Source organism: Osmerus mordax, unplaced genomic scaffold, assembly GCF_038355195.1.
Source record: "Osmerus mordax isolate fOsmMor3 unplaced genomic scaffold, fOsmMor3.pri Scaffold_50, whole genome shotgun sequence".
NCBI classification, from domain to species: domain Eukaryota; kingdom Metazoa; phylum Chordata; class Actinopteri; order Osmeriformes; family Osmeridae; genus Osmerus; species Osmerus mordax.
In genome coordinates this window covers 21671-47263 of record NW_027120607.1, presented here as the reverse complement: position 1 = coordinate 47263, position 25593 = coordinate 21671, and the positions used below count along the sequence as shown (strand labels likewise).

At 56.2% G+C, this 25593-nt stretch overlaps 24 non-coding genes and 10 pseudogenes across 24 annotated transcripts; all 34 read left to right on the top strand.

Annotated features, from left to right (window-relative positions):
• The first annotated feature begins 539 nt into the window (after positions 1–539).
• Positions 540–738, top strand: LOC136939995 (U2 spliceosomal RNA). The gene has a single exon (XR_010876184.1). It is a non-coding gene; the product is annotated as a U2 spliceosomal RNA (small nuclear RNA).
• A 797-nt stretch (positions 739–1535) lies between these two features.
• LOC136939978 (U5 spliceosomal RNA) lies at positions 1536–1653 on the top strand. The gene has a single exon (XR_010876168.1). It is a non-coding gene; the product is annotated as a U5 spliceosomal RNA (small nuclear RNA).
• Positions 1654–2021: 368 nt separating this feature from the next.
• Positions 2022–2176, top strand: LOC136940016 (U2 spliceosomal RNA; annotated as a pseudogene).
• A 474-nt stretch (positions 2177–2650) lies between these two features.
• On the top strand, positions 2651–2849 carry LOC136939994 (U2 spliceosomal RNA). The gene has a single exon (XR_010876183.1). It is a non-coding gene; the product is annotated as a U2 spliceosomal RNA (small nuclear RNA).
• Positions 2850–3611: 762 nt separating this feature from the next.
• Positions 3612–3729, top strand: LOC136939977 (U5 spliceosomal RNA). The gene has a single exon (XR_010876167.1). It is a non-coding gene; the product is annotated as a U5 spliceosomal RNA (small nuclear RNA).
• A 632-nt stretch (positions 3730–4361) lies between these two features.
• LOC136940015 (U2 spliceosomal RNA) lies at positions 4362–4516 on the top strand (annotated as a pseudogene).
• Positions 4517–4990: 474 nt separating this feature from the next.
• Positions 4991–5189, top strand: LOC136939993 (U2 spliceosomal RNA). Its single transcript, XR_010876182.1, has one exon. It is a non-coding gene; the product is annotated as a U2 spliceosomal RNA (small nuclear RNA).
• An 805-nt stretch (positions 5190–5994) lies between these two features.
• On the top strand, positions 5995–6112 carry LOC136939976 (U5 spliceosomal RNA). Its single transcript, XR_010876166.1, has one exon. It is a non-coding gene; the product is annotated as a U5 spliceosomal RNA (small nuclear RNA).
• Positions 6113–6479: 367 nt separating this feature from the next.
• On the top strand, positions 6480–6634 carry LOC136940014 (U2 spliceosomal RNA; annotated as a pseudogene).
• A 474-nt stretch (positions 6635–7108) lies between these two features.
• LOC136939992 (U2 spliceosomal RNA) lies at positions 7109–7307 on the top strand. Its single transcript, XR_010876181.1, has one exon. It is a non-coding gene; the product is annotated as a U2 spliceosomal RNA (small nuclear RNA).
• A 762-nt stretch (positions 7308–8069) lies between these two features.
• Positions 8070–8187, top strand: LOC136939975 (U5 spliceosomal RNA). Its single transcript, XR_010876165.1, has one exon. It is a non-coding gene; the product is annotated as a U5 spliceosomal RNA (small nuclear RNA).
• A 632-nt stretch (positions 8188–8819) lies between these two features.
• On the top strand, positions 8820–8974 carry LOC136940013 (U2 spliceosomal RNA; annotated as a pseudogene).
• Positions 8975–9448: 474 nt separating this feature from the next.
• LOC136939991 (U2 spliceosomal RNA) lies at positions 9449–9647 on the top strand. The gene has a single exon (XR_010876180.1). It is a non-coding gene; the product is annotated as a U2 spliceosomal RNA (small nuclear RNA).
• A 793-nt stretch (positions 9648–10440) lies between these two features.
• LOC136939973 (U5 spliceosomal RNA) lies at positions 10441–10558 on the top strand. Its single transcript, XR_010876163.1, has one exon. It is a non-coding gene; the product is annotated as a U5 spliceosomal RNA (small nuclear RNA).
• Positions 10559–10926: 368 nt separating this feature from the next.
• LOC136940011 (U2 spliceosomal RNA) lies at positions 10927–11081 on the top strand (annotated as a pseudogene).
• Positions 11082–11555: 474 nt separating this feature from the next.
• On the top strand, positions 11556–11754 carry LOC136939990 (U2 spliceosomal RNA). The gene has a single exon (XR_010876179.1). It is a non-coding gene; the product is annotated as a U2 spliceosomal RNA (small nuclear RNA).
• Positions 11755–12524: 770 nt separating this feature from the next.
• Positions 12525–12642, top strand: LOC136939972 (U5 spliceosomal RNA). Its single transcript, XR_010876162.1, has one exon. It is a non-coding gene; the product is annotated as a U5 spliceosomal RNA (small nuclear RNA).
• Positions 12643–13274: 632 nt separating this feature from the next.
• On the top strand, positions 13275–13429 carry LOC136940010 (U2 spliceosomal RNA; annotated as a pseudogene).
• Positions 13430–13903: 474 nt separating this feature from the next.
• LOC136939988 (U2 spliceosomal RNA) lies at positions 13904–14102 on the top strand. The gene has a single exon (XR_010876177.1). It is a non-coding gene; the product is annotated as a U2 spliceosomal RNA (small nuclear RNA).
• Positions 14103–14900: 798 nt separating this feature from the next.
• On the top strand, positions 14901–15018 carry LOC136939971 (U5 spliceosomal RNA). The gene has a single exon (XR_010876161.1). It is a non-coding gene; the product is annotated as a U5 spliceosomal RNA (small nuclear RNA).
• A 368-nt stretch (positions 15019–15386) lies between these two features.
• LOC136940009 (U2 spliceosomal RNA) lies at positions 15387–15541 on the top strand (annotated as a pseudogene).
• Positions 15542–16015: 474 nt separating this feature from the next.
• LOC136939987 (U2 spliceosomal RNA) lies at positions 16016–16214 on the top strand. Its single transcript, XR_010876176.1, has one exon. It is a non-coding gene; the product is annotated as a U2 spliceosomal RNA (small nuclear RNA).
• Positions 16215–16980: 766 nt separating this feature from the next.
• LOC136939970 (U5 spliceosomal RNA) lies at positions 16981–17098 on the top strand. Its single transcript, XR_010876160.1, has one exon. It is a non-coding gene; the product is annotated as a U5 spliceosomal RNA (small nuclear RNA).
• A 632-nt stretch (positions 17099–17730) lies between these two features.
• LOC136940008 (U2 spliceosomal RNA) lies at positions 17731–17885 on the top strand (annotated as a pseudogene).
• Positions 17886–18359: 474 nt separating this feature from the next.
• Positions 18360–18558, top strand: LOC136939986 (U2 spliceosomal RNA). The gene has a single exon (XR_010876175.1). It is a non-coding gene; the product is annotated as a U2 spliceosomal RNA (small nuclear RNA).
• An 803-nt stretch (positions 18559–19361) lies between these two features.
• LOC136939969 (U5 spliceosomal RNA) lies at positions 19362–19479 on the top strand. The gene has a single exon (XR_010876159.1). It is a non-coding gene; the product is annotated as a U5 spliceosomal RNA (small nuclear RNA).
• A 368-nt stretch (positions 19480–19847) lies between these two features.
• On the top strand, positions 19848–20002 carry LOC136940007 (U2 spliceosomal RNA; annotated as a pseudogene).
• Positions 20003–20476: 474 nt separating this feature from the next.
• Positions 20477–20675, top strand: LOC136939985 (U2 spliceosomal RNA). Its single transcript, XR_010876174.1, has one exon. It is a non-coding gene; the product is annotated as a U2 spliceosomal RNA (small nuclear RNA).
• Positions 20676–21436: 761 nt separating this feature from the next.
• LOC136940029 (U5 spliceosomal RNA) lies at positions 21437–21554 on the top strand. Its single transcript, XR_010876198.1, has one exon. It is a non-coding gene; the product is annotated as a U5 spliceosomal RNA (small nuclear RNA).
• Positions 21555–22186: 632 nt separating this feature from the next.
• On the top strand, positions 22187–22341 carry LOC136940006 (U2 spliceosomal RNA; annotated as a pseudogene).
• Positions 22342–22815: 474 nt separating this feature from the next.
• LOC136939984 (U2 spliceosomal RNA) lies at positions 22816–23014 on the top strand. The gene has a single exon (XR_010876173.1). It is a non-coding gene; the product is annotated as a U2 spliceosomal RNA (small nuclear RNA).
• A 794-nt stretch (positions 23015–23808) lies between these two features.
• On the top strand, positions 23809–23926 carry LOC136940028 (U5 spliceosomal RNA). Its single transcript, XR_010876197.1, has one exon. It is a non-coding gene; the product is annotated as a U5 spliceosomal RNA (small nuclear RNA).
• Positions 23927–24470: 544 nt separating this feature from the next.
• On the top strand, positions 24471–24661 carry LOC136939989 (U2 spliceosomal RNA). Its single transcript, XR_010876178.1, has one exon. It is a non-coding gene; the product is annotated as a U2 spliceosomal RNA (small nuclear RNA).
• Positions 24662–25474: 813 nt separating this feature from the next.
• Positions 25475–25592, top strand: LOC136940026 (U5 spliceosomal RNA). The gene has a single exon (XR_010876196.1). It is a non-coding gene; the product is annotated as a U5 spliceosomal RNA (small nuclear RNA).
• The last annotated feature ends 1 nt before the right edge of the window (position 25593 follows it).

Sequence of the window (25593 nt, the reverse complement as noted above, 5' to 3'; positions counted from 1 at the left end):
ATAGGGATCCGGTGACGGGGGTGGGTCGGAGCGGTCGTCTGCCTGGGGGTTTCGGCCCCGACGCCAGACGGGGACTTGTCCCCTTTTCAGAGCGTTGGGTGCTTCGGCTCCCAACGTTGCTGGTAACCCAGAGGCGGGCCAGGCCGCCGGAGGGAACCAACGGTTGGACGGACGGAGGGCCGGACTACCAGGATTTGGAATCCTCGCAAGAGGATAGGAAAATCCTCGCCGAAGGGCAGCCTGGGAGAAGTGGCGAAGGGATGGTGCCTTCCCAGGGGCCGTCGCGATAGAGGGCAGAGGGCCAGTCGCTCGACTCCACTGGCGAGGACGACTGGGAGGAGAGCGCGACGGGGACTTTGGGGCGAAAGCCTCAACCCCCGCCAAACTTGGACTCCCGCTTGTAAACCCCCTAGGGGGTAATTGAAATGTGCGCCCCCTTGTGGGGCTTTTGTCCTGTACCCCCTTGTGGGGATCCTGTATGTTTTGACTGTCTTTGTTGATTGTCTTTTATTCTGAAATGGTTTTAAGAGTTGATAAATACTTCTTTTTCTTTTTTTTTAGAAGAAAAAAAAAAAAAAAAAAAAATCTGTTCTTATCAGTTTAATATCTGATATGTCCTCCATGCGAGGACAACATATTAAACGGATTTTTGCAACAGGGAGTCGGAACAGGGGCTCGCTCCGTCCGCTCCGCGCATCGCCCCGGTATTGCAGCGTCTCCGGGAAGGGTGCAATCTTTCTAAGCGTGTCAAAGAGAAAAGCTAGTGAGGGAGGGAGGGAGGGAGGGAGGGAGGGAGGGAGGGAGGGAAGGAAGGAAGGAAGGAGGGAGGGAAGGAGGGAATGTCTGAATGAGTGAGGTTTGGGGGAGAGGGGTTTAGGTTAGGGCTAGGGTTTTTGGGGTGAGGGTCAAAAAACCCTCAAAAGGGGGGGGCCCCCCAACAAAGCGGAACAAGCGATCCCTACCAAAAAAACGGGGTGAAAAGGGGGTGTGGGCGGAGCCCTGTCGGCCGGTGGCGTTTTCCCGCCCTTTTAGATATAAAAAAAAAAAAAAAAAAAAAAAAAAAAAGTGAGTGACTGAGTGAGTGAGTGAGTGACTGAGTGAGTGACTGAGTGAGTGAGTGACAGAGAGAGAGAGAGAGAGAGAGAGAGAGAGAGAGAGAGAGAGAGAGAGAGAGAGAGAGAGAGCTGGCTGACATTCAGCGGGGCCGAGGTGAAAAACTGGAAGGCAATCGGAATGAGTTTTTTATCGCCGTGTCAGTCGACACCAACACGGAGTGGACTGGCTGGAAGGCGCATACGATAAACACGTACGGATCTTAATGGAGAAAAAGCCATCAATGAAATGGAGAAAGTGCGGTAAGGAAAGAAAAGCCAAGCGGGCGGGCCGAGCCCCTCTGCGGCCCGTGGCGTTTCCGTGCCTTTTTTTTCCCGAGAAGGATGCGGTTCGCCCCGGTTCTCCCCGGTTCGCCCCCGCGGACGGGTGAGTCAGGGCCAACGGAGGGGTTGGGGGTAGGCCGTTTGGGTCGTTTCAAATCGACGCTCTGGTTCCCCTTCAGCACGCACAAGCCTTTCGCCTTTTACTAAAGACTTCCGTGGAGGGGAGCGCCGACGAGTGGAACGTGGTATTTTTGGGAGGCTTTGCCCGAGGGAGGGCAGAGCCTGATGGACGTGTGACAAAAGCAGGGTGAGGTTGGCTTTGGGGTTAGGTGCGTGCCTGCGGGTAAGGCAGGTTTTGTCTTTGCTTCTTCTGTAGCTGTTTCAATTCTGTTGCCTTTTGGCCTGGGCTTTCCGCTTCCGTCCCTGCTTGTCCTGCGGCTTTTGGCCTGGGCTTTCCGCTTCCGTCCCTGCTTGTCCTGCGGCTTTTGGCCTGGGCTTTCCGCTTCCGTCCCTGCTTGTCCTGCGGCTTTTGGCCTCGGCTTTGGTTTTGGCTTTTGGTGGTTTCGGCCGTTCTCGGTGTGGTGACCGAGCGGCCCAGGTGGTGCACGGAGGGTCCGCGCGCCGGGGGCGTCCGATAATGCGGTCATCGCTTCTCGGCCTTTTGGCTAAGATCAAGTGAGTATCTGTTCACATCAAGCAGATATTGACCCGCCCCCGTCGATACCGGATCGCCTGATAGGGATCCGGTGACGGGGGTGGGTCGGAGCGGTCGTCTGCCTGGGGGTTTCGGCCCCGACGCCAGACGGGGACTTGTCCCCTTTTCAGAGCGTTGGGTGCTTCGGCTCCCAACGTTGCTGGTAACCCAGAGGCGGGCCAGGCCGCCGGAGGGAACCAACGGTTGGACGGACGGAGGGCCGGACTACCAGGATTTGGAATCCTCGCAAGAGGATAGGAAAATCCTCGCCGAAGGGCAGCCTGGGAGAAGTGGCGAAGGGATGGTGCCTTCCCAGGGGCCGTCGCGATAGAGGGCAGAGGGCCAGTCGCTCGACTCCACTGGCGAGGACGACTGGGAGGAGAGCGCGACGGGGACTTTGGGGCGAAAGCCTCAACCCCCGCCAAACTTGGACTCCCGCTTGTAAACCCCCTAGGGGGTAATTGAAATGTGCGCCCCCTTGTGGGGCTTTTGTCCTGTACCCCCTTGTGGGGATCCTGTATGTTTTGACTGTCTTTGTTGATTGTCTTTTATTCTGAAATGGTTTTAAGAGTTGATAAATACTTCTTTTTCTTTTTTTTTAGAAGAAAAAAAAAAAAAAAAAAAAATCTGTTCTTATCAGTTTAATATCTGATATGTCCTCCATGCGAGGACAACATATTAAACGGATTTTTGCAACAGGGAGTCGGAACAGGGGCTCGCTCCGTCCGCTCCGCGCATCGCCCCGGTATTGCAGCGTCTCCGGGAAGGGTGCAATCTTTCTAAGCGTGTCAAAGAGAAAAGCTAGTGAGGGAGGGAGGGAGGGAGGGAGGGAGGGAGGGAGGGAAGGAAGGAAGGAAGGAGGGAGGGAAGGAGGGAATGTCTGAATGAGTGAGGTTTGGGGGAGAGGGGTTTAGGTTAGGGCTAGGGTTTTTGGGGTGAGGGTCAAAAAACCCTCAAAAGGGGGGGGCCCCCCAACAAAGCGGAACAAGCGATCCCTACCAAAAAAACGGGGTGAAAAGGGGGTGTGGGCGGAGCCCTGTCGGCCGGTGGCGTTTTCCCGCCCTTTTAGATATAAAAAAAAAAAAAAAAAAAAAAAAAAAAAAGTGAGTGACTGAGTGAGTGAGTGAGTGAGTGAGTGACTGAGTGACTGAGTGACAGAGAGAGAGAGAGAGAGAGAGAGAGAGAGAGAGCTGGCTGACATTCAGCGGGGCCGAGGTGAAAAACTGGAAGGCAATCGGAATGAGTTTTTTATCGCCGTGTCAGTCGACACCAACACGGAGTGGACTGGCTGGAAGGCGCATACGATAAACACGTACGGATCTTAATGGAGAAAAAGCCATCAATGAAATGGAGAAAGTGCGGTAAGGAAAGAAAAGCCAAGCGGGCGGGCCGAGCCCCTCTGCGGCCCGTGGCGTTTCCGCGCCTTTTTTTTCCCGAGAAGGATGCGGTTCGCCCCGGTTCTCCCCGGTTCGCCCCCGCGGACGGGTGAGTCAGGGCCAACGGAGGGGTTGGGGGTAGGCCGTTTGGGTCGTTTCAAATCGACGCTCTGGTTCCCCTTCAGCACGCACAAGCCTTTCGCCTTTTACTAAAGACTTCCGTGGAGGGGAGCGCCGACGAGTGGAACGTGGTATTTTTGGGAGGCTTTGCCCGAGGGAGGGCAGAGCCTGATGGACGTGTGACAAAAGCAGGGTGAGGTTGGCTTTGGGGTTAGGTGCGTGCCTGCGGGTAAGGCAGGTTTTGTCTTTGCTTCTTCTGTAGCTGTTTCAATTCTGTTGCCTTTTGGCCTGGGCTTTCCGCTTCCGTCCCTGCTTGTCCTGCGGCTTTTGGCCTGGGCTTTCCGCTTCCGTCCCTGCTTGTCCTGCGGCTTTTGGCCTGGGCTTTCCGCTTCCGTCCCTGCTTGTCCTGCGGCTTTTGGCCTGGGCTTTCCGCTTCCGTCCCTGCTTGTCCTGCGGCTTTTGGCCTGGGCTTTCCGCTTCCGTCCCTGCTTGTCCTGCGGCTTTTGGCCTGGGCTTTCCGCTTCCGTCCCTGCTTGTCCTGCGGCTTTTGGCCTGGGCTTTCCGCTTCCGTCCCTGCTTGTCCTGCGGCTTTTGGCCTGGGCTTTCCGCTTCCGTCCCTGCTTGTCCTGCGGCTTTTGGCCTGGGCTTTCCGCTTCCGTCCCTGCTTGTCCTGCGGCTTTTGGCCTCGGCTTTGGTTTTGGCTTTTGGTGGTTTCGGCCGTTCTCGGTGTGGTGACCGAGCGGCCCAGGTGGTGCACGGAGGGTCCGCGCGCCGGGGGCGTCCGATAATGCGGTCATCGCTTCTCGGCCTTTTGGCTAAGATCAAGTGAGTATCTGTTCACATCAAGCAGATATTGACCCGCCCCCGTCGATACCGGATCGCCTGATAGGGATCCGGTGACGGGGGTGGGTCGGAGCGGTCGTCTGCCTGGGGGTTTCGGCCCCGACGCCAGACGGGGACTTGTCCCCTTTTCAGAGCGTTGGGTGCTTCGGCTCCCAACGTTGCTGGTAACCCAGAGGCGGGCCAGGCCGCCGGAGGGAACCAACGGTTGGACGGACGGAGGGCCGGACTACCAGGATTTGGAATCCTCGCAAGAGGATAGGAAAATCCTCGCCGAAGGGCAGCCTGGGAGAAGTGGCGAAGGGATGGTGCCTTCCCAGGGGCCGTCGCGATAGAGGGCAGAGGGCCAGTCGCTCGACTCCACTGGCGAGGACGACTGGGAGGAGAGCGCGACGGGGACTTTGGGGCGAAAGCCTCAACCCCCGCCAAACTTGGACTCCCGCTTGTAAACCCCCTAGGGGGTAATTGAAATGTGCGCCCCCTTGTGGGGCTTTTGTCCTGTACCCCCTTGTGGGGATCCTGTATGTTTTGACTGTCTTTGTTGATTGTCTTTTATTCTGAAATGGTTTTAAGAGTTGATAAATACTTCTTTTTCTTTTTTTTTAGAAGAAAAAAAAAAAAAAAAAAAAATCTGTTCTTATCAGTTTAATATCTGATATGTCCTCCATGCGAGGACAACATATTAAACGGATTTTTGCAACAGGGAGTCGGAACAGGGGCTCGCTCCGTCCGCTCCGCGCATCGCCCCGGTATTGCAGCGTCTCCGGGAAGGGTGCAATCTTTCTAAGCGTGTCAAAGAGAAAAGCTAGTGAGGGAGGGAGGGAGGGAGGGAGGGAGGGAGGGAGGGAGGGAGGGAGGGAAGGAAGGAAGGAAGGAGGGAGGGAAGGAGGGAATGTCTGAATGAGTGAGGTTTGGGGGAGAGGGGTTTAGGTTAGGGCTAGGGTTTTTGGGGTGAGGGTCAAAAAACCCTCAAAAGGGGGGGGCCCCCCAACAAAGCGGAACAAGCGATCCCTACCAAAAAAACGGGGTGAAAAGGGGGTGTGGGCGGAGCCCTGTCGGCCGGTGGCGTTTTCCCGCCCTTTTAGATATAAAAAAAAAAAAAAAAAAAAAAAAAAAAAGTGAGTGACTGAGTGAGTGAGTGAGTGACTGAGTGAGTGACTGAGTGAGTGAGTGACAGAGAGAGAGAGAGAGAGAGAGAGAGAGAGAGAGAGAGAGAGAGAGAGAGAGAGAGAGAGAGCTGGCTGACATTCAGCGGGGCCGAGGTGAAAAACTGGAAGGCAATCGGAATGAGTTTTTTATCGCCGTGTCAGTCGACACCAACACGGAGTGGACTGGCTGGAAGGCGCATACGATAAACACGTACGGATCTTAATGGAGAAAAAGCCATCAATGAAATGGAGAAAGTGCGGTAAGGAAAGAAAAGCCAAGCGGGCGGGCCGAGCCCCTCTGCGGCCCGTGGCGTTTCCGTGCCTTTTTTTTCCCGAGAAGGATGCGGTTCGCCCCGGTTCTCCCCGGTTCGCCCCCGCGGACGGGTGAGTCAGGGCCAACGGAGGGGTTGGGGGTAGGCCGTTTGGGTCGTTTCAAATCGACGCTCTGGTTCCCCTTCAGCACGCACAAGCCTTTCGCCTTTTACTAAAGACTTCCGTGGAGGGGAGCGCCGACGAGTGGAACGTGGTATTTTTGGGAGGCTTTGCCCGAGGGAGGGCAGAGCCTGATGGACGTGTGACAAAAGCAGGGTGAGGTTGGCTTTGGGGTTAGGTGCGTGCCTGCGGGTAAGGCAGGTTTTGTCTTTGCTTCTTCTGTAGCTGTTTCAATTCTGTTGCCTTTTGGCCTGGGCTTTCCGCTTCCGTCCCTGCTTGTCCTGCGGCTTTTGGCCTGGGCTTTCCGCTTCGTCCCTGCTTGTCCTGCGGCTTTTGGCCTGGGCTTTCCGCTTCCGTCCCTGCTTGTCCTGCGGCTTTTGGCCTCGGCTTTGGTTTTGGCTTTTGGTGGTTTCGGCCGTTCTCGGTGTGGTGACCGAGCGGCCCAGGTGGTGCACGGAGGGTCCGCGCGCCGGGGGCGTCCGATAATGCGGTCATCGCTTCTCGGCCTTTTGGCTAAGATCAAGTGAGTATCTGTTCACATCAAGCAGATATTGACCCGCCCCCGTCGATACCGGATCGCCTGATAGGGATCCGGTGACGGGGGTGGGTCGGAGCGGTCGTCTGCCTGGGGGTTTCGGCCCCGACGCCAGACGGGGACTTGTCCCCTTTTCAGAGCGTTGGGTGCTTCGGCTCCCAACGTTGCTGGTAACCCAGAGGCGGGCCAGGCCGCCGGAGGGAACCAACGGTTGGACGGACGGAGGGCCGGACTACCAGGATTTGGAATCCTCGCAAGAGGATAGGAAAATCCTCGCCGAAGGGCAGCCTGGGAGAAGTGGCGAAGGGATGGTGCCTTCCCAGGGGCCGTCGCGATAGAGGGCAGAGGGCCAGTCGCTCGACTCCACTGGCGAGGACGACTGGGAGGAGAGCGCGACGGGGACTTTGGGGCGAAAGCCTCAACCCCCGCCAAACTTGGACTCCCGCTTGTAAACCCCCTAGGGGGTAATTGAAATGTGCGCCCCCTTGTGGGGCTTTTGTCCTGTACCCCCTTGTGGGGATCCTGTATGTTTTGACTGTCTTTGTTGATTGTCTTTTATTCTGAAATGGTTTTAAGAGTTGATAAATACTTCTTTTTCTTTTTTTTTAGAAGAAAAAAAAAAAAAAAAAAAAATCTGTTCTTATCAGTTTAATATCTGATATGTCCTCCATGCGAGGACAACATATTAAACGGATTTTTGCAACAGGGAGTCGGAACAGGGGCTCGCTCCGTCCGCTCCGCGCATCGCCCCGGTATTGCAGCGTCTCCGGGAAGGGTGCAATCTTTCTAAGCGTGTCAAAGAGAAAAGCTAGTGAGGGAGGGAGGGAGGGAGGGAGGGAGGGAGGGAGGGAAGGAAGGAAGGAAGGAGGGAGGGAAGGAGGGAATGTCTGAATGAGTGAGGTTTGGGGGAGAGGGGTTTAGGTTAGGGCTAGGGTTTTTGGGGTGAGGGTCAAAAAACCCTCAAAAGGGGGGGGCCCCCCAACAAAGCGGAACAAGCGATCCCTACCAAAAAAACGGGGTGAAAAGGGGGTGTGGGCGGAGCCCTGTCGGCCGGTGGCGTTTTCCCGCCCTTTTAGATATAAAAAAAAAAAAAAAAAAAAAAAAAAAAAAGTGAGTGACTGAGTGAGTGAGTGAGTGAGTGAGTGACTGAGTGACTGAGTGACAGAGAGAGAGAGAGAGAGAGAGAGAGAGAGAGAGCTGGCTGACATTCAGCGGGGCCGAGGTGAAAAACTGGAAGGCAATCGGAATGAGTTTTTTATCGCCGTGTCAGTCGACACCAACACGGAGTGGACTGGCTGGAAGGCGCATACGATAAACACGTACGGATCTTAATGGAGAAAAAGCCATCAATGAAATGGAGAAAGTGCGGTAAGGAAAGAAAAGCCAAGCGGGCGGGCCGAGCCCCTCTGCGGCCCGTGGCGTTTCCGCGCCTTTTTTTTCCCGAGAAGGATGCGGTTCGCCCCGGTTCTCCCCGGTTCGCCCCCGCGGACGGGTGAGTCAGGGCCAACGGAGGGGTTGGGGGTAGGCCGTTTGGGTCGTTTCAAATCGACGCTCTGGTTCCCCTTCAGCACGCACAAGCCTTTCGCCTTTTACTAAAGACTTCCGTGGAGGGGAGCGCCGACGAGTGGAACGTGGTATTTTTGGGAGGCTTTGCCCGAGGGAGGGCAGAGCCTGATGGACGTGTGACAAAAGCAGGGTGAGGTTGGCTTTGGGGTTAGGTGCGTGCCTGCGGGTAAGGCAGGTTTTGTCTTTGCTTCTTCTGTAGCTGTTTCAATTCTGTTGCCTTTTGGCCTGGGCTTTCCGCTTCCGTCCCTGCTTGTCCTGCGGCTTTTGGCCTGGGCTTTCCGCTTCCGTCCCTGCTTGTCCTGCGGCTTTTGGCCTGGGCTTTCCGCTTCCGTCCCTGCTTGTCCTGCGGCTTTTGGCCTGGGCTTTCCGCTTCCGTCCCTGCTTGTCCTGCGGCTTTTGGCCTGGGCTTTCCGCTTCCGTCCCTGCTTGTCCTGCGGCTTTTGGCCTGGGCTTTCCGCTTCCGTCCCTGCTTGTCCTGCGGCTTTTGGCCTGGGCTTTCCGCTTCCGTCCCTGCTTGTCCTGCGGCTTTTGGCCTGGGCTTTCCGCTTCCGTCCCTGCTTGTCCTGCGGCTTTTGGCCTGGGCTTTCCGCTTCCGTCCCTGCTTGTCCTGCGGCTTTTGGCCTCGGCTTTGGTTTTGGCTTTTGGTGGTTTCGGCCGTTCTCGGTGTGGTGACCGAGCGGCCCAGGTGGTGCACGGAGGGTCCGCGCGCCGGGGGCGTCCGATAATGCGGTCATCGCTTCTCGGCCTTTTGGCTAAGATCAAGTGAGTATCTGTTCACATCAAGCAGATATTGACCCGCCCCCGTCGATACCGGATCGCCTGATAGGGATCCGGTGACGGGGGTGGGTCGGAGCGGTCGTCTGCCTGGGGGTTTCGGCCCCGACGCCAGACGGGGACTTGTCCCCTTTTCAGAGCGTTGGGTGCTTCGGCTCCCAACGTTGCTGGTAACCCAGAGGCGGGCCAGGCCGCCGGAGGGAACCAACGGTTGGACGGACGGAGGGCCGGACTACCAGGATTTGGAATCCTCGCAAGAGGATAGGAAAATCCTCGCCGAAGGGCAGCCTGGGAGAAGTGGCGAAGGGATGGTGCCTTCCCAGGGGCCGTCGCGATAGAGGGCAGAGGGCCAGTCGCTCGACTCCACTGGCGAGGACGACTGGGAGGAGAGCGCGACGGGGACTTTGGGGCGAAAGCCTCAACCCCCGCCAAACTTGGACTCCCGCTTGTAAACCCCCTAGGGGGTAATTGAAATGTGCGCCCCCTTGTGGGGCTTTTGTCCTGTACCCCCTTGTGGGGATCCTGTATGTTTTGACTGTCTTTGTTGATTGTCTTTTATTCTGAAATGGTTTTAAGAGTTGATAAATACTTCTTTTTCTTTTTTTTTAGAAGAAAAAAAAAAAAAAAAAAAAATCTGTTCTTATCAGTTTAATATCTGATATGTCCTCCATGCGAGGACAACATATTAAACGGATTTTTGCAACAGGGAGTCGGAACAGGGGCTCGCTCCGTCCGCTCCGCGCATCGCCCCGGTATTGCAGCGTCTCCGGGAAGGGTGCAATCTTTCTAAGCGTGTCAAAGAGAAAAGCTAGTGAGGGAGGGAGGGAGGGAGGGAGGGAGGGAGGGAGGGAGGGAGGGAGGGAAGGAAGGAAGGAAGGAGGGAGGGAAGGAGGGAATGTCTGAATGAGTGAGGTTTGGGGGAGAGGGGTTTAGGTTAGGGCTAGGGTTTTTGGGGTGAGGGTCAAAAAACCCTCAAAAGGGGGGGGCCCCCCAACAAAGCGGAACAAGCGATCCCTACCAAAAAAACGGGGTGAAAAGGGGGTGTGGGCGGAGCCCTGTCGGCCGGTGGCGTTTTCCCGCCCTTTTAGATATAAAAAAAAAAAAAAAAAAAAAAAAAAAAAGTGAGTGACTGAGTGAGTGAGTGAGTGACTGAGTGAGTGACTGAGTGAGTGAGTGACAGAGAGAGAGAGAGAGAGAGAGAGAGAGAGAGAGAGAGAGAGAGAGAGAGCTGGCTGACATTCAGCGGGGCCGAGGTGAAAAACTGGAAGGCAATCGGAATGAGTTTTTTATCGCCGTGTCAGTCGACACCAACACGGAGTGGACTGGCTGGAAGGCGCATACGATAAACACGTACGGATCTTAATGGAGAAAAAGCCATCAATGAAATGGAGAAAGTGCGGTAAGGAAAGAAAAGCCAAGCGGGCGGGCCGAGCCCCTCTGCGGCCCGTGGCGTTTCCGCGCCTTTTTTTTCCCGAGAAGGATGCGGTTCGCCCCGGTTCTCCCCGGTTCGCCCCCGCGGACGGGTGAGTCAGGGCCAACGGAGGGGTTGGGGGTAGGCCGTTTGGGTCGTTTCAAATCGACGCTCTGGTTCCCCTTCAGCACGCACAAGCCTTTCGCCTTTTACTAAAGACTTCCGTGGAGGGGAGCGCCGACGAGTGGAACGTGGTATTTTTGGGAGGCTTTGCCCGAGGGAGGGCAGAGCCTGATGGACGTGTGACAAAAGCAGGGTGAGGTTGGCTTTGGGGTTAGGTGCGTGCCTGCGGGTAAGGCAGGTTTTGTCTTTGCTTCTTCTGTAGCTGTTTCAATTCTGTTGCCTTTTGGCCTGGGCTTTCCGCTTCCGTCCCTGCTTGTCCTGCGGCTTTTGGCCTGGGCTTTCCGCTTCCGTCCCTGCTTGTCCTGCGGCTTTTGGCCTGGGCTTTCCGCTTCCGTCCCTGCTTGTCCTGCGGCTTTTGGCCTCGGCTTTGGTTTTGGCTTTTGGTGGTTTCGGCCGTTCTCGGTGTGGTGACCGAGCGGCCCAGGTGGTGCACGGAGGGTCCGCGCGCCGGGGGCGTCCGATAATGCGGTCATCGCTTCTCGGCCTTTTGGCTAAGATCAAGTGAGTATCTGTTCACATCAAGCAGATATTGACCCGCCCCCGTCGATACCGGATCGCCTGATAGGGATCCGGTGACGGGGGTGGGTCGGAGCGGTCGTCTGCCTGGGGGTTTCGGCCCCGACGCCAGACGGGGACTTGTCCCCTTTTCAGAGCGTTGGGTGCTTCGGCTCCCAACGTTGCTGGTAACCCAGAGGCGGGCCAGGCCGCCGGAGGGAACCAACGGTTGGACGGACGGAGGGCCGGACTACCAGGATTTGGAATCCTCGCAAGAGGATAGGAAAATCCTCGCCGAAGGGCAGCCTGGGAGAAGTGGCGAAGGGATGGTGCCTTCCCAGGGGCCGTCGCGATAGAGGGCAGAGGGCCAGTCGCTCGACTCCACTGGCGAGGACGACTGGGAGGAGAGCGCGACGGGGACTTTGGGGCGAAAGCCTCAACCCCCGCCAAACTTGGACTCCCGCTTGTAAACCCCCTAGGGGGTAATTGAAATGTGCGCCCCCTTGTGGGGCTTTTGTCCTGTACCCCCTTGTGGGGATCCTGTATGTTTTGACTGTCTTTGTTGATTGTCTTTTATTCTGAAATGGTTTTAAGAGTTGATAAATACTTCTTTTTCTTTTTTTTTAGAAGAAAAAAAAAAAAAAAAAAAAATCTGTTCTTATCAGTTTAATATCTGATATGTCCTCCATGCGAGGACAACATATTAAACGGATTTTTGCAACAGGGAGTCGGAACAGGGGCTCGCTCCGTCCGCTCCGCGCATCGCCCCGGTATTGCAGCGTCTCCGGGAAGGGTGCAATCTTTCTAAGCGTGTCAAAGAGAAAAGCTAGTGAGGGAGGGAGGGAGGGAGGGAGGGAGGGAGGGAGGGAGGGAGGGAAGGAAGGAAGGAAGGAGGGAGGGAAGGAGGGAATGTCTGAATGAGTGAGGTTTGGGGGAGAGGGGTTTAGGTTAGGGCTAGGGTTTTTGGGGTGAGGGTCAAAAAACCCTCAAAAGGGGGGGGCCCCCCAACAAAGCGGAACAAGCGATCCCTACCAAAAAAACGGGGTGAAAAGGGGGTGTGGGCGGAGCCCTGTCGGCCGGTGGCGTTTTCCCGCCCTTTTAGATATAAAAAAAAAAAAAAAAAAAAAAAAAAAAAAGTGAGTGACTGAGTGAGTGAGTGAGTGAGTGAGTGACTGAGTGACTGAGTGACAGAGAGAGAGAGAGAGAGAGAGAGAGAGAGAGAGCTGGCTGACATTCAGCGGGGCCGAGGTGAAAAACTGGAAGGCAATCGGAATGAGTTTTTTATCGCCGTGTCAGTCGACACCAACACGGAGTGGACTGGCTGGAAGGCGCATACGATAAACACGTACGGATCTTAATGGAGAAAAAGCCATCAATGAAATGGAGAAAGTGCGGTAAGGAAAGAAAAGCCAAGCGGGCGGGCCGAGCCCCTCTGCGGCCCGTGGCGTTTCCGCGCCTTTTTTTTCCCGAGAAGGATGCGGTTCGCCCCGGTTCTCCCCGGTTCGCCCCCGCGGACGGGTGAGTCAGGGCCAACGGAGGGGTTGGGGGTAGGCCGTTTGGGTCGTTTCAAATCGACGCTCTGGTTCCCCTTCAGCACGCACAAGCCTTTCGCCTTTTACTAAAGACTTCCGTGGAGGGGAGCGCCGACGAGTGGAACGTGGTATTTTTGGGAGGCTTTGCCCGAGGGAGGGCAGAGCCTGATGGACGTGTGACAAAAGCAGGGTGAGGTTGGCTTTGGGGTTAGGTGCGTGCCTGCGGGTAAGGCAGGTTTTGTCTTTGCTTCTTCTGTAGCTGTTTCAATTCTGTTGCCTTTTGGCCTGGGCTTTCCGCTTCCGTCCCTGCTTGTCCTGCGGCTTTTGGCCTGGGCTTTCCGCTTCCGTCCCTGCTTGTCCTGCGGCTTTTGGCCTGGGCTTTCCGCTTCCGTCCCTGCTTGTCCTGCGGCTTTTGGCCTGGGCTTTCCGCTTCCGTCCCTGCTTGTCCTGCGGCTTTTGGCCTGGGCTTTCCGCTTCCGTCCCTGCTTGTCCTGCGGCTTTTGGCCTGGGCTTTCCGCTTCCGTCCCTGCTTGTCCTGCGGCTTTTGGCCTGGGCTTTCCGCTTCCGTCCCTGCTTGTCCTGCGGCTTTTGGCCTGGGCTTTCCGCTTCCGTCCCTGCTTGTCCTGCGGCTTTTGGCCTGGGCTTTCCGCTTCCGTCCCTGCTTGTCCTGCGGCTTTTGGCCTCGGCTTTGGTTTTGGCTTTTGGTGGTTTCGGCCGTTCTCGGTGTGGTGACCGAGCGGCCCAGGTGGTGCACGGAGGGTCCGCGCGCCGGGGGCGTCCGATAATGCGGTCATCGCTTCTCGGCCTTTTGGCTAAGATCAAGTGAGTATCTGTTCACATCAAGCAGATATTGACCCGCCCCCGTCGATACCGGATCGCCTGATAGGGATCCGGTGACGGGGGTGGGTCGGAGCGGTCGTCTGCCTGGGGGTTTCGGCCCCGACGCCAGACGGGGACTTGTCCCCTTTTCAGAGCGTTGGGTGCTTCGGCTCCCAACGTTGCTGGTAACCCAGAGGCGGGCCAGGCCGCCGGAGGGAACCAACGGTTGGACGGACGGAGGGCCGGACTACCAGGATTTGGAATCCTCGCAAGAGGATAGGAAAATCCTCGCCGAAGGGCAGCCTGGGAGAAGTGGCGAAGGGATGGTGCCTTCCCAGGGGCCGTCGCGATAGAGGGCAGAGGGCCAGTCGCTCGACTCCACTGGCGAGGACGACTGGGAGGAGAGCGCGACGGGGACTTTGGGGCGAAAGCCTCAACCCCCGCCAAACTTGGACTCCCGCTTGTAAACCCCCTAGGGGGTAATTGAAATGTGCGCCCCCTTGTGGGGCTTTTGTCCTGTACCCCCTTGTGGGGATCCTGTATGTTTTGACTGTCTTTGTTGATTGTCTTTTATTCTGAAATGGTTTTAAGAGTTGATAAATACTTCTTTTTCTTTTTTTTTAGAAGAAAAAAAAAAAAAAAAAAAAATCTGTTCTTATCAGTTTAATATCTGATATGTCCTCCATGCGAGGACAACATATTAAACGGATTTTTGCAACAGGGAGTCGGAACAGGGGCTCGCTCCGTCCGCTCCGCGCATCGCCCCGGTATTGCAGCGTCTCCGGGAAGGGTGCAATCTTTCTAAGCGTGTCAAAGAGAAAAGCTAGTGAGGGAGGGAGGGAGGGAGGGAGGGAGGGAGGGAGGGAGGGAGGGAGGGAGGGAAGGAAGGAAGGAAGGAGGGAGGGAAGGAGGGAATGTCTGAATGAGTGAGGTTTGGGGGAGAGGGGTTTAGGTTAGGGCTAGGGTTTTTGGGGTGAGGGTCAAAAAACCCTCAAAAGGGGGGGGCCCCCCAACAAAGCGGAACAAGCGATCCCTACCAAAAAAACGGGGTGAAAAGGGGGTGTGGGCGGAGCCCTGTCGGCCGGTGGCGTTTTCCCGCCCTTTTAGATATAAAAAAAAAAAAAAAAAAAAAAAAAAAAAAGTGAGTGACTGAGTGAGTGAGTGAGTGACTGAGTGAGTGACTGAGTGAGTGAGTGACAGAGAGAGAGAGAGAGAGAGAGAGAGAGAGAGAGAGAGAGAGAGAGAGAGCTGGCTGACATTCAGCGGGGCCGAGGTGAAAAACTGGAAGGCAATCGGAATGAGTTTTTTATCGCCGTGTCAGTCGACACCAACACGGAGTGGACTGGCTGGAAGGCGCATACGATAAACACGTACGGATCTTAATGGAGAAAAAGCCATCAATGAAATGGAGAAAGTGCGGTAAGGAAAGAAAAGCCAAGCGGGCGGGCCGAGCCCCTCTGCGGCCCGTGGCGTTTCCGTGCCTTTTTTTTCCCGAGAAGGATGCGGTTCGCCCCGGTTCTCCCCGGTTCGCCCCCGCGGACGGGTGAGTCAGGGCCAACGGAGGGGTTGGGGGTAGGCCGTTTGGGTCGTTTCAAATCGACGCTCTGGTTCCCCTTCAGCACGCACAAGCCTTTCGCCTTTTACTAAAGACTTCCGTGGAGGGGAGCGCCGACGAGTGGAACGTGGTATTTTTGGGAGGCTTTGCCCGAGGGAGGGCAGAGCCTGATGGACGTGTGACAAAAGCAGGGTGAGGTTGGCTTTGGGGTTAGGTGCGTGCCTGCGGGTAAGGCAGGTTTTGTCTTTGCTTCTTCTGTAGCTGTTTCAATTCTGTTGCCTTTTGGCCTGGGCTTTCCGCTTCCGTCCCTGCTTGTCCTGCGGCTTTTGGCCTGGGCTTTCCGCTTCCGTCCCTGCTTGTCCTGCGGCTTTTGGCCTGGGCTTTCCGCTTCCGTCCCTGCTTGTCCTGCGGCTTTTGGCCTCGGCTTTGGTTTTGGCTTTTGGTGGTTTCGGCCGTTCTCGGTGTGGTGACCGAGCGGCCCAGGTGGTGCACGGAGGGTCCGCGCGCCGGGGGCGTCCGATAATGCGGTCATCGCTTCTCGGCCTTTTGGCTAAGATCAAGTGAGTATCTGTTCACATCAAGCAGATATTGACCCGCCCCCGTCGATACCGGATCGCCTGATAGGGATCCGGTGACGGGGGTGGGTCGGAGCGGTCGTCTGCCTGGGGGTTTCGGCCCCGACGCCAGACGGGGACTTGTCCCCTTTTCAGAGCGTTGGGTGCTTCGGCTCCCAACGTTGCTGGTAACCCAGAGGCGGGCCAGGCCGCCGGAGGGAACCAACGGTTGGACGGACGGAGGGCCGGACTACCAGGATTTGGAATCCTCGCAAGAGGATAGGAAAATCCTCGCCGAAGGGCAGCCTGGGAGAAGTGGCGAAGGGATGGTGCCTTCCCAGGGGCCGTCGCGATAGAGGGCAGAGGGCCAGTCGCTCGACTCCACTGGCGAGGACGACTGGGAGGAGAGCGCGACGGGGACTTTGGGGCGAAAGCCTCAACCCCCGCCAAACTTGGACTCCCGCTTGTAAACCCCCTAGGGGGTAATTGAAATGTGCGCCCCCTTGTGGGGCTTTTGTCCTGTACCCCCTTGTGGGGATCCTGTATGTTTTGACTGTCTTTGTTGATTGTCTTTTATTCTGAAATGGTTTTAAGAGTTGATAAATACTTCTTTTTCTTTTTTTTTAGAAGAAAAAAAAAAAAAAAAAAAAATCTGTTCTTATCAGTTTAATATCTGATATGTCCTCCATGCGAGGACAACATATTAAACGGATTTTTGCAACAGGGAGTCGGAACAGGGGCTCGCTCCGTCCGCTCCGCGCATCGCCCCGGTATTGCAGCGTCTCCGGGAAGGGTGCAATCTTTCTAAGCGTGTCAAAGAGAAAAGCTAGTGAGGGAGGGAGGGAGGGAGGGAGGGAGGGAGGGAGGGAAGGAAGGAAGGAAGGAGGGAGGGAAGGAGGGAATGTCTGAATGAGTGAGGTTTGGGGGAGAGGGGTTTAGGTTAGGGCTAGGGTTTTTGGGGTGAGGGTCAAAAAACCCTCAAAAGGGGGGGGCCCCCCAACAAAGCGGAACAAGCGATCCCTACCAAAAAAACGGGGTGAAAAGGGGGTGTGGGCGGAGCCCTGTCGGCCGGTGGCGTTTTCCCGCCCTTTTAGATATAAAAAAAAAAAAAAAAAAAAAAAAAAAAAAGTGAGTGACTGAGTGAGTGAGTGAGTGAGTGAGTGACTGAGTGACTGAGTGACAGAGAGAGAGAGAGAGAGAGAGAGAGAGAGAGAGAGAGCTGGCTGACATTCAGCGGGGCCGAGGTGAAAAACTGGAAGGCAATCGGAATGAGTTTTTTATCGCCGTGTCAGTCGACACCAACACGGAGTGGACTGGCTGGAAGGCGCATACGATAAACACGTACGGATCTTAATGGAGAAAAAGCCATCAATGAAATGGAGAAAGTGCGGTAAGGAAAGAAAAGCCAAGCGGGCGGGCCGAGCCCCTCTGCGGCCCGTGGCGTTTCCGCGCCTTTTTTTTCCCGAGAAGGATGCGGTTCGCCCCGGTTCTCCCCGGTTCGCCCCCGCGGACGGGTGAGTCAGGGCCAACGGAGGGGTTGGGGGTAGGCCGTTTGGGTCGTTTCAAATCGACGCTCTGGTTCCCCTTCAGCACGCACAAGCCTTTCGCCTTTTACTAAAGACTTCCGTGGAGGGGAGCGCCGACGAGTGGAACGTGGTATTTTTGGGAGGCTTTGCCCGAGGGAGGGCAGAGCCTGATGGACGTGTGACAAAAGCAGGGTGAGGTTGGCTTTGGGGTTAGGTGCGTGCCTGCGGGTAAGGCAGGTTTTGTCTTTGCTTCTTCTGTAGCTGTTTCAATTCTGTTGCCTTTTGGCCTGGGCTTTCCGCTTCCGTCCCTGCTTGTCCTGCGGCTTTTGGCCTGGGCTTTCCGCTTCCGTCCCTGCTTGTCCTGCGGCTTTTGGCCTGGGCTTTCCGCTTCCGTCCCTGCTTGTCCTGCGGCTTTTGGCCTGGGCTTTCCGCTTCCGTCCCTGCTTGTCCTGCGGCTTTTGGCCTGGGCTTTCCGCTTCCGTCCCTGCTTGTCCTGCGGCTTTTGGCCTGGGCTTTCCGCTTCCGTCCCTGCTTGTCCTGCGGCTTTTGGCCTGGGCTTTCCGCTTCCGTCCCTGCTTGTCCTGCGGCTTTTGGCCTGGGCTTTCCGCTTCCGTCCCTGCTTGTCCTGCGGCTTTTGGCCTGGGCTTTCCGCTTCCGTCCCTGCTTGTCCTGCGGCTTTTGGCCTCGGCTTTGGTTTTGGCTTTTGGTGGTTTCGGCCGTTCTCGGTGTGGTGACCGAGCGGCCCAGGTGGTGCACGGAGGGTCCGCGCGCCGGGGGCGTCCGATAATGCGGTCATCGCTTCTCGGCCTTTTGGCTAAGATCAAGTGAGTATCTGTTCACATCAAGCAGATATTGACCCGCCCCCGTCGATACCGGATCGCCTGATAGGGATCCGGTGACGGGGGTGGGTCGGAGCGGTCGTCTGCCTGGGGGTTTCGGCCCCGACGCCAGACGGGGACTTGTCCCCTTTTCAGAGCGTTGGGTGCTTCGGCTCCCAACGTTGCTGGTAACCCAGAGGCGGGCCAGGCCGCCGGAGGGAACCAACGGTTGGACGGACGGAGGGCCGGACTACCAGGATTTGGAATCCTCGCAAGAGGATAGGAAAATCCTCGCCGAAGGGCAGCCTGGGAGAAGTGGCGAAGGGATGGTGCCTTCCCAGGGGCCGTCGCGATAGAGGGCAGAGGGCCAGTCGCTCGACTCCACTGGCGAGGACGACTGGGAGGAGAGCGCGACGGGGACTTTGGGGCGAAAGCCTCAACCCCCGCCAAACTTGGACTCCCGCTTGTAAACCCCCTAGGGGGTAATTGAAATGTGCGCCCCCTTGTGGGGCTTTTGTCCTGTACCCCCTTGTGGGGATCCTGTATGTTTTGACTGTCTTTGTTGATTGTCTTTTATTCTGAAATGGTTTTAAGAGTTGATAAATACTTCTTTTTCTTTTTTTTTAGAAGAAAAAAAAAAAAAAAAAAAAATCTGTTCTTATCAGTTTAATATCTGATATGTCCTCCATGCGAGGACAACATATTAAACGGATTTTTGCAACAGGGAGTCGGAACAGGGGCTCGCTCCGTCCGCTCCGCGCATCGCCCCGGTATTGCAGCGTCTCCGGGAAGGGTGCAATCTTTCTAAGCGTGTCAAAGAGAAAAGCTAGTGAGGGAGGGAGGGAGGGAGGGAGGGAGGGAGGGAGGGAGGGAGGGAGGGAGGGAGGGAAGGAAGGAAGGAAGGAGGGAGGGAAGGAGGGAATGTCTGAATGAGTGAGGTTTGGGGGAGAGGGGTTTAGGTTAGGGCTAGGGTTTTTGGGGTGAGGGTCAAAAAACCCTCAAAAGGGGGGGGCCCCCCAACAAAGCGGAACAAGCGATCCCTACCAAAAAAACGGGGTGAAAAGGGGGTGTGGGCGGAGCCCTGTCGGCCGGTGGCGTTTTCCCGCCCTTTTAGATATAAAAAAAAAAAAAAAAAAAAAAAAAAAAAGTGAGTGACTGAGTGAGTGAGTGAGTGACTGAGTGAGTGACTGAGTGAGTGAGTGACAGAGAGAGAGAGAGAGAGAGAGAGAGAGAGAGAGAGAGAGAGAGAGAGAGAGCTGGCTGACATTCAGCGGGGCCGAGGTGAAAAACTGGAAGGCAATCGGAATGAGTTTTTTATCGCCGTGTCAGTCGACACCAACACGGAGTGGACTGGCTGGAAGGCGCATACGATAAACACGTACGGATCTTAATGGAGAAAAAGCCATCAATGAAATGGAGAAAGTGCGGTAAGGAAAGAAAAGCCAAGCGGGCGGGCCGAGCCCCTCTGCGGCCCGTGGCGTTTCCGTGCCTTTTTTTTCCCGAGAAGGATGCGGTTCGCCCCGGTTCTCCCCGGTTCGCCCCCGCGGACGGGTGAGTCAGGGCCAACGGAGGGGTTGGGGGTAGGCCGTTTGGGTCGTTTCAAATCGACGCTCTGGTTCCCCTTCAGCACGCACAAGCCTTTCGCCTTTTACTAAAGACTTCCGTGGAGGGGAGCGCCGACGAGTGGAACGTGGTATTTTTGGGAGGCTTTGCCCGAGGGAGGGCAGAGCCTGATGGACGTGTGACAAAAGCAGGGTGAGGTTGGCTTTGGGGTTAGGTGCGTGCCTGCGGGTAAGGCAGGTTTTGTCTTTGCTTCTTCTGTAGCTGTTTCAATTCTGTTGCCTTTTGGCCTGGGCTTTCCGCTTCCGTCCCTGCTTGTCCTGCGGCTTTTGGCCTGGGCTTTCCGCTTCCGTCCCTGCTTGTCCTGCGGCTTTTGGCCTGGGCTTTCCGCTTCCGTCCCTGCTTGTCCTGCGGCTTTTGGCCTCGGCTTTGGTTTTGGCTTTTGGTGGTTTCGGCCGTTCTCGGTGTGGTGACCGAGCGGCCCAGGTGGTGCACGGAGGGTCCGCGCGCCGGGGGCGTCCGATAATGCGGTCATCGCTTCTCGGCCTTTTGGCTAAGATCAAGTGAGTATCTGTTCACATCAAGCAGATATTGACCCGCCCCCGTCGATACCGGATCGCCTGATAGGGATCCGGTGACGGGGGTGGGTCGGAGCGGTCGTCTGCCTGGGGGTTTCGGCCCCGACGCCAGACGGGGACTTGTCCCCTTTTCAGAGCGTTGGGTGCTTCGGCTCCCAACGTTGCTGGTAACCCAGAGGCGGGCCAGGCCGCCGGAGGGAACCAACGGTTGGACGGACGGAGGGCCGGACTACCAGGATTTGGAATCCTCGCAAGAGGATAGGAAAATCCTCGCCGAAGGGCAGCCTGGGAGAAGTGGCGAAGGGATGGTGCCTTCCCAGGGGCCGTCGCGATAGAGGGCAGAGGGCCAGTCGCTCGACTCCACTGGCGAGGACGACTGGGAGGAGAGCGCGACGGGGACTTTGGGGCGAAAGCCTCAACCCCCGCCAAACTTGGACTCCCGCTTGTAAACCCCCTAGGGGGTAATTGAAATGTGCGCCCCCTTGTGGGGCTTTTGTCCTGTACCCCCTTGTGGGGATCCTGTATGTTTTGACTGTCTTTGTTGATTGTCTTTTATTCTGAAATGGTTTTAAGAGTTGATAAATACTTCTTTTTCTTTTTTTTTAGAAGAAAAAAAAAAAAAAAAAAAAATCTGTTCTTATCAGTTTAATATCTGATATGTCCTCCATGCGAGGACAACATATTAAACGGATTTTTGCAACAGGGAGTCGGAACAGGGGCTCGCTCCGTCCGCTCCGCGCATCGCCCCGGTATTGCAGCGTCTCCGGGAAGGGTGCAATCTTTCTAAGCGTGTCAAAGAGAAAAGCTAGTGAGGGAGGGAGGGAGGGAGGGAGGGAGGGAGGGAGGGAAGGAAGGAAGGAAGGAGGGAGGGAAGGAGGGAATGTCTGAATGAGTGAGGTTTGGGGGAGAGGGGTTTAGGTTAGGGCTAGGGTTTTTGGGGTGAGGGTCAAAAAACCCTCAAAAGGGGGGGGCCCCCCAACAAAGCGGAACAAGCGATCCCTACCAAAAAAACGGGGTGAAAAGGGGGTGTGGGCGGAGCCCTGTCGGCCGGTGGCGTTTTCCCGCCCTTTTAGATATAAAAAAAAAAAAAAAAAAAAAAAAAAAAAGTGAGTGACTGAGTGAGTGAGTGAGTGAGTGAGTGACTGAGTGACTGAGTGACAGAGAGAGAGAGAGAGAGAGAGAGAGAGAGAGAGCTGGCTGACATTCAGCGGGGCCGAGGTGAAAAACTGGAAGGCAATCGGAATGAGTTTTTTATCGCCGTGTCAGTCGACACCAACACGGAGTGGACTGGCTGGAAGGCGCATACGATAAACACGTACGGATCTTAATGGAGAAAAAGCCATCAATGAAATGGAGAAAGTGCGGTAAGGAAAGAAAAGCCAAGCGGGCGGGCCGAGCCCCTCTGCGGCCCGTGGCGTTTCCGCGCCTTTTTTTTCCCGAGAAGGATGCGGTTCGCCCCGGTTCTCCCCGGTTCGCCCCCGCGGACGGGTGAGTCAGGGCCAACGGAGGGGTTGGGGGTAGGCCGTTTGGGTCGTTTCAAATCGACGCTCTGGTTCCCCTTCAGCACGCACAAGCCTTTCGCCTTTTACTAAAGACTTCCGTGGAGGGGAGCGCCGACGAGTGGAACGTGGTATTTTTGGGAGGCTTTGCCCGAGGGAGGGCAGAGCCTGATGGACGTGTGACAAAAGCAGGGTGAGGTTGGCTTTGGGGTTAGGTGCGTGCCTGCGGGTAAGGCAGGTTTTGTCTTTGCTTCTTCTGTAGCTGTTTCAATTCTGTTGCCTTTTGGCCTGGGCTTTCCGCTTCCGTCCCTGCTTGTCCTGCGGCTTTTGGCCTGGGCTTTCCGCTTCCGTCCCTGCTTGTCCTGCGGCTTTTGGCCTGGGCTTTCCGCTTCCGTCCCTGCTTGTCCTGCGGCTTTTGGCCTGGGCTTTCCGCTTCCGTCCCTGCTTGTCCTGCGGCTTTTGGCCTGGGCTTTCCGCTTCCGTCCCTGCTTGTCCTGCGGCTTTTGGCCTGGGCTTTCCGCTTCCGTCCCTGCTTGTCCTGCGGCTTTTGGCCTGGGCTTTCCGCTTCCGTCCCTGCTTGTCCTGCGGCTTTTGGCCTGGGCTTTCCGCTTCCGTCCCTGCTTGTCCTGCGGCTTTTGGCCTGGGCTTTCCGCTTCCGTCCCTGCTTGTCCTGCGGCTTTTGGCCTCGGCTTTGGTTTTGGCTTTTGGTGGTTTCGGCCGTTCTCGGTGTGGTGACCGAGCGGCCCAGGTGGTGCACGGAGGGTCCGCGCGCCGGGGGCGTCCGATAATGCGGTCATCGCTTCTCGGCCTTTTGGCTAAGATCAAGTGAGTATCTGTTCACATCAAGCAGATATTGACCCGCCCCCGTCGATACCGGATCGCCTGATAGGGATCCGGTGACGGGGGTGGGTCGGAGCGGTCGTCTGCCTGGGGGTTTCGGCCCCGACGCCAGACGGGGACTTGTCCCCTTTTCAGAGCGTTGGGTGCTTCGGCTCCCAACGTTGCTGGTAACCCAGAGGCGGGCCAGGCCGCCGGAGGGAACCAACGGTTGGACGGACGGAGGGCCGGACTACCAGGATTTGGAATCCTCGCAAGAGGATAGGAAAATCCTCGCCGAAGGGCAGCCTGGGAGAAGTGGCGAAGGGATGGTGCCTTCCCAGGGGCCGTCGCGATAGAGGGCAGAGGGCCAGTCGCTCGACTCCACTGGCGAGGACGACTGGGAGGAGAGCGCGACGGGGACTTTGGGGCGAAAGCCTCAACCCCCGCCAAACTTGGACTCCCGCTTGTAAACCCCCTAGGGGGTAATTGAAATGTGCGCCCCCTTGTGGGGCTTTTGTCCTGTACCCCCTTGTGGGGATCCTGTATGTTTTGACTGTCTTTGTTGATTGTCTTTTATTCTGAAATGGTTTTAAGAGTTGATAAATACTTCTTTTTCTTTTTTTTTAGAAGAAAAAAAAAAAAAAAAAAAAATCTGTTCTTATCAGTTTAATATCTGATATGTCCTCCATGCGAGGACAACATATTAAACGGATTTTTGCAACAGGGAGTCGGAACAGGGGCTCGCTCCGTCCGCTCCGCGCATCGCCCCGGTATTGCAGCGTCTCCGGGAAGGGTGCAATCTTTCTAAGCGTGTCAAAGAGAAAAGCTAGTGAGGGAGGGAGGGAGGGAGGGAGGGAGGGAGGGAGGGAGGGAGGGAGGGAAGGAAGGAAGGAAGGAGGGAGGGAAGGAGGGAATGTCTGAATGAGTGAGGTTTGGGGGAGAGGGGTTTAGGTTAGGGCTAGGGTTTTTGGGGTGAGGGTCAAAAAACCCTCAAAAGGGGGGGGCCCCCCAACAAAGCGGAACAAGCGATCCCTACCAAAAAAACGGGGTGAAAAGGGGGTGTGGGCGGAGCCCTGTCGGCCGGTGGCGTTTTCCCGCCCTTTTAGATATAAAAAAAAAAAAAAAAAAAAAAAAAAAAAAGTGAGTGACTGAGTGAGTGAGTGAGTGACTGAGTGAGTGACTGAGTGAGTGAGTGACAGAGAGAGAGAGAGAGAGAGAGAGAGAGAGAGAGAGAGAGAGAGAGAGAGCTGGCTGACATTCAGCGGGGCCGAGGTGAAAAACTGGAAGGCAATCGGAATGAGTTTTTTATCGCCGTGTCAGTCGACACCAACACGGAGTGGACTGGCTGGAAGGCGCATACGATAAACACGTACGGATCTTAATGGAGAAAAAGCCATCAATGAAATGGAGAAAGTGCGGTAAGGAAAGAAAAGCCAAGCGGGCGGGCCGAGCCCCTCTGCGGCCCGTGGCGTTTCCGTGCCTTTTTTTTCCCGAGAAGGATGCGGTTCGCCCCGGTTCTCCCCGGTTCGCCCCCGCGGACGGGTGAGTCAGGGCCAACGGAGGGGTTGGGGGTAGGCCGTTTGGGTCGTTTCAAATCGACGCTCTGGTTCCCCTTCAGCACGCACAAGCCTTTCGCCTTTTACTAAAGACTTCCGTGGAGGGGAGCGCCGACGAGTGGAACGTGGTATTTTTGGGAGGCTTTGCCCGAGGGAGGGCAGAGCCTGATGGACGTGTGACAAAAGCAGGGTGAGGTTGGCTTTGGGGTTAGGTGCGTGCCTGCGGGTAAGGCAGGTTTTGTCTTTGCTTCTTCTGTAGCTGTTTCAATTCTGTTGCCTTTTGGCCTGGGCTTTCCGCTTCCGTCCCTGCTTGTCCTGCGGCTTTTGGCCTGGGCTTTCCGCTTCCGTCCCTGCTTGTCCTGCGGCTTTTGGCCTGGGCTTTCCGCTTCCGTCCCTGCTTGTCCTGCGGCTTTTGGCCTGGGCTTTCCGCTTCCGTCCCTGCTTGTCCTGCGGCTTTTGGCCTGGGCTTTCCGCTTCCGTCCCTGCTTGTCCTGCGGCTTTTGGCCTGGGCTTTCCGCTTCCGTCCCTGCTTGTCCTGCGGCTTTTGGCCTGGGCTTTCCGCTTCCGTCCCTGCTTGTCCTGCGGCTTTTGGCCTCGGCTTTGGTTTTGGCTTTTGGTGGTTTCGGCCGTTCTCGGTGTGGTGACCGAGCGGCCCAGGTGGTGCACGGAGGGTCCGCGCGCCGGGGGCGTCCGATAATGCGGTCATCGCTTCTCGGCCTTTTGGCTAAGATCAAGTGTAGTATCTGTTCTTATCAGTTTAATATCTGATATGTCCTCCATGCGAGGACAACATATTAAACGGATTTTTGCAACAGGGAGTCGGAACAGGGGCTCGCTCCGTCCGCTCCGCGCATCGCCCCGGTATTGCAGCGTCTCCGGGAAGGGTGCAATCTTTCTAAGCGTGTCAAAGAGAAAAGCTAGTGAGGGAGGGAGGGAGGGAGGGAGGGAGGGAGGGAGGGAGGGAGGGAGGGAGGGAAGGAAGGAAGGAAGGAAGGAGGGAGGGAAGGAGGGAATGTCTGAATGAGTGAGGTTTGGGGGAGAGGGGTTTAGGTTAGGGCTAGGGTTTTTGGGGTGAGGGTCAAAAAACCCTCAAAAGGGGGGGGCCCCCCAACAAAGCGGAACAAGCGATCCCTACCAAAAAAACGGGGTGAAAAGGGGGTGTGGGCGGAGCCCTGTCGGCCGGTGGCGTTTTCCCGCCCTTTTAGATATAAAAAAAAAAAAAAAAAAAAAAAAAAAAAAAGTGAGTGACTGAGTGAGTGAGTGACTGAGTGAGTGACTGAGTGAGTGACAGAGAGAGAGAGAGAGAGAGAGAGAGAGAGAGAGAGAGAGAGAGAGAGAGAGAGAGAGAGAGAGAGAGCTGGCTGACATTCAGCGGGGCCGAGGTGAAAAACTGGAAGGCAATCGGAATGAGTTTTTTATCGCCGTGTCAGTCGACACCAACACGGAGTGGACTGGCTGGAAGGCGCATACGATAAACACGTACGGATCTTAATGGAGAAAAAGCCATCAATGAAATGGAGAAAGTGCGGTAAGGAAAGAAAAGCCAAGCGGGCGGGCCGAGCCCCTCTGCGGCCCGTGGCGTTTCCGCGCCTTTTTTTTCCCGAGAAGGATGCGGTTCGCCCCGGTTCTCCCCGGTTCGCCCCCGCGGACGGGTGAGTCAGGGCCAACGGAGGGGTTGGGGGTAGGCCGTTTGGGTCGTTTCAAATCGACGCTCTGGTTCCCCTTCAGCACGCACAAGCCTTTCGCCTTTTACTAAAGACTTCCGTGGAGGGGAGCGCCGACGAGTGGAACGTGGTATTTTTGGGAGGCTTTGCCCGAGGGAGGGCA